The following is a 3,570-nucleotide window of genomic DNA, read 5'->3' as shown; positions in this document are numbered from 1 at the left end:
CTGCGATTGAAAATGTTATCTCCGTGATAGCGAACATGAATGTCTTGTATATCAGTGTATATCAGTGTATATCGCAGAATATCACAGCTGACCCATATACTGCCCTGTTATCTGTGCATTGAGATTGTCTATTCGGGCAGTGTATATCGACGTGTACTTTTACGGCAGGATATTTTACGGCAGGATATTAATTAGTGGCAATTACTGTTTAAAGAACATCATTGTGTTCTGGTGTCTTCAGTTACCTGTTTATAATGTAGCTTCCTTTTTAATATACACTGGTATCAGAATACCATTATGTCTAGTTATAATACATCTTGGTGCGGGAATATACCGCCACACCTGAACAGTATAGGTCTGGTTAGAAAACGCCTGAGTGTGCGGATAATAATATTGATGCTCATAACATACTTAAGGACATAAGACATTCTGTGTGGTTGTCTGCCACTGTTGTTTGATATTGTCTCCGTGACGTATTATCTGCCCATGTGACGTGATATTGTCTCTGTGACGTGTAACCTGCCACTGTTGTTTGATATTGTCTCTGTGACGTATTATCTGCCCATGTGACGTGATATTGTCTCTGTGACGTGTAACCTGCCACTGTTGTTTGATATTGTCTCTGTGACGTATTATCTGCCCATGTGACGTGATATTGTCTCTGTGACGTGTAACCTGCCACTGTTGTTTGATATTGTCTCTGTGACGTATTATCTGCCCATGTGACGGGATACTGTCTGTGACGTGTAACCTGCCACTGTTGTTTGATATTGTCTCTGTGACGTATTTCTGCCCATTGTCTCTGACTACCTATGCGCCCGTAACTTCAACTGGAATGGCATTAGAAGTTGGCGTGATGAAACAAGGAGGAGAGTTCTATGGATATACTTCTTTCATTTTGGACGTATTATCGAGCTACGTTTCGTTGTAGCTACTAACACCGTTATCAAGTAAAGAAGTGACGTACAATATTTGAGGCAATATATATATATATAGTAAATATAGCATTTGAACAGTAAGTTGATTGATGTTTGCACAATTAATGAGGCTGATGTACAAGGTTGGAGGATGTTTACACAACAAGGATATTGTTACACAAACAGAATAAGATATGGGGGATTTTGGGGAGGAAGCCAGTGATAAGATAGACGGGATATAATAGGATTAAGATTGCTTTGTGACGACTTTGTGGTAGGCAGTCGAGATGTAATATCCTTGGTCTCTGTTCATGGCCGGTTGGAGTCTCTTGATGTGGATGGCTTTTCAGTTTCCTGATCTTGTAGTGGGTGTGATTACTGTTGAGTACATTCATGCTGTTCCAAAGGATGTTGTGGTCTGGGGGAGCTTGGCTGTGGTCAGGGATGGCAGACTTGGAGTCTTTCTTCTTCACAGAGGATTGATGTTCTTTGATTCTTACAGGAAGGGGTCATGAGGTTTCGACAATGCACGTCACATTTTATATGGTAAACTGTGCGTGAAGGGTCTTCTTTAGTTGTGGGGGTTGGTCTGCCATTGGGTTTTAGAATGTTCCTCCAGCTGTTTCAATCTTCAGGAAGGACAATCATTTGTTATGATCTCTCCTATCAATGTGCTCTCAAAATGAGCTGGGCTTTAACGCTGCTTGTAACTGTTATGTATTATGCATATAACAAGGAGTTTAAGTTTAACTTCATATTAATGACAAGGCCATCAGTACATCCATAGAACAATATCCAGTTACAATCAAACCAACAATGGAATTCGGCATTATTGATTACATTACTGATGGAATGGCAATATTTCACACAATGCGGCCACGAGATAACGGAGAAGACAAATACTAGTTTCCTGAATGACCTGATGACCTTTGGTAAGATAGCACTGGAGACTCCTCGTTCAAGGTCATCCATACCATCATCCCCTGCTGACATGTGCAATACCGTAGTCCCTCTGTGTAGAGCCCGTGTCCTTGACCCTTCCATCAGAAGTAGGGATCGGAAGTGTAATGGAATTTACATGTTCCCTACTTCTATCCGTGGGGAATATGCATTCAGAGACACTACTAATATTTAATATTGTCATATAGAGTTATGACGATGATGATAACACGGTGATATCATGATGAAAACATGATATCAAATAATGTTTATGATGAGTGAGATGAGGTTAAGAAAAAGGAAAGAAAGACATTTCTTACTTTTAAGTTGCTCAGTAATTCAGCGTAGAAATTATTGTATGCACGATTCAATGTATGCCTTTTTAACAGATGGAAAGTTGCCAGTAAGGGGTGTTGACATGACAAGTGGCTATATGTTTACAAACATATTTGTTTAGAATGTTTCTCACGGTATTCAGTAGACGTTCTGACGTCTAACCTATGTTGGTGGTAAATCAGGATAAAATTAGCATATGGAGTCGCTGTTGTCGATATTTAGTTAGATTGGGTTCGTTTGCACTCGGGTATTTAGGCCCTGTGATGTTCCTGCAGTTCGTTTGAGCTCCCATCCAAGATACGATCTGGGGTCTGTGACGTCACTGATGACATAACAGTGCCATGTCCCAAACTCCCCGTGACGTCACTGATGACATAACAGTGCCTTGTCCCAAACTCCCCGTTGACTGGCAACAACCCAGGAATAATACACACGTTGCTCTTAGACGGTTACCATAAACACGTGGACAGGGTATACTTGTTAGGTGGAGAGTAACTTCAGTTTGAAACATTTAGTTGGGAATCTTCTGTTTGAGCAGTAGGGTTTTGAATGAACAATGTGAATACCATAGAAAGGCTTATAATGGGCTATGTCTGTGCATGACATTGTAGGGCCATGTCGGGTTTAATCAGATTTTTAACGGCAGTGTTTCACGAGGTATTCAGAAAATGCAAGGCATGTTTTGTTTGTAAATGGTATCTGTATCTGTGTAGAATCCTCGTCAATCATGTATGTATGGTCCGGTTACAGATGTGTACGTTTCACATTATGTTGCTCCCGCCGAACCGCCCCAATCGGATCCATGGGATCCTAGGACTGAATACTGACATACGTATCCTGTATTTGCCTGCAGTGTGTCATATCCCTTAGAACCACTGGTTAAACTACTCGCTGACTGCATTGACTTTCAAAAACCTAGGTTTGTAAGAATCCAGATTTGCAAACAGCTTATTTCAAACCCAACAGTGAAGCCTCGTTAATCTGGACGGTTGCGTTTCTCAGCAAATTCGTCCGGATTGTGAATCGTCCCGACTACTGAATCAAGACCCAAGTTCAAGCAAGAGTTGCTTCCCTTACTATTACAAAAATGACACGAATCTGGATAAAACCGAATTTCCGGATTATCGAGGCAAAATAAATAGGCGTAGATTTGTAACAAGCTAAAATCGTCCGGGAGGCGAGACATCCGGATTACCGGGGTCCGGACTAACGGGGCTTCACTGTATTTGTTTGGGCCAATCAAGACTAACCTGGCAACAAAGTATAAACTTTCAAAAACAGGTCGGGGATATTCCATTTTGTGGTTTGGAAACCAAGTTGTATGGTCGTATATGGATTCAGAACATTGTTCTTCCTCGTGTTTTCCAACGAACACGAC

This window comes from Haliotis rubra, unplaced genomic scaffold, assembly GCF_003918875.1.
Source record: "Haliotis rubra isolate DU_JTF1 unplaced genomic scaffold, ASM391887v1 Scf19, whole genome shotgun sequence".
Classification (NCBI taxonomy): domain Eukaryota; kingdom Metazoa; phylum Mollusca; class Gastropoda; order Lepetellida; family Haliotidae; genus Haliotis; species Haliotis rubra.
This window is presented reverse-complemented; position numbering follows the sequence as displayed.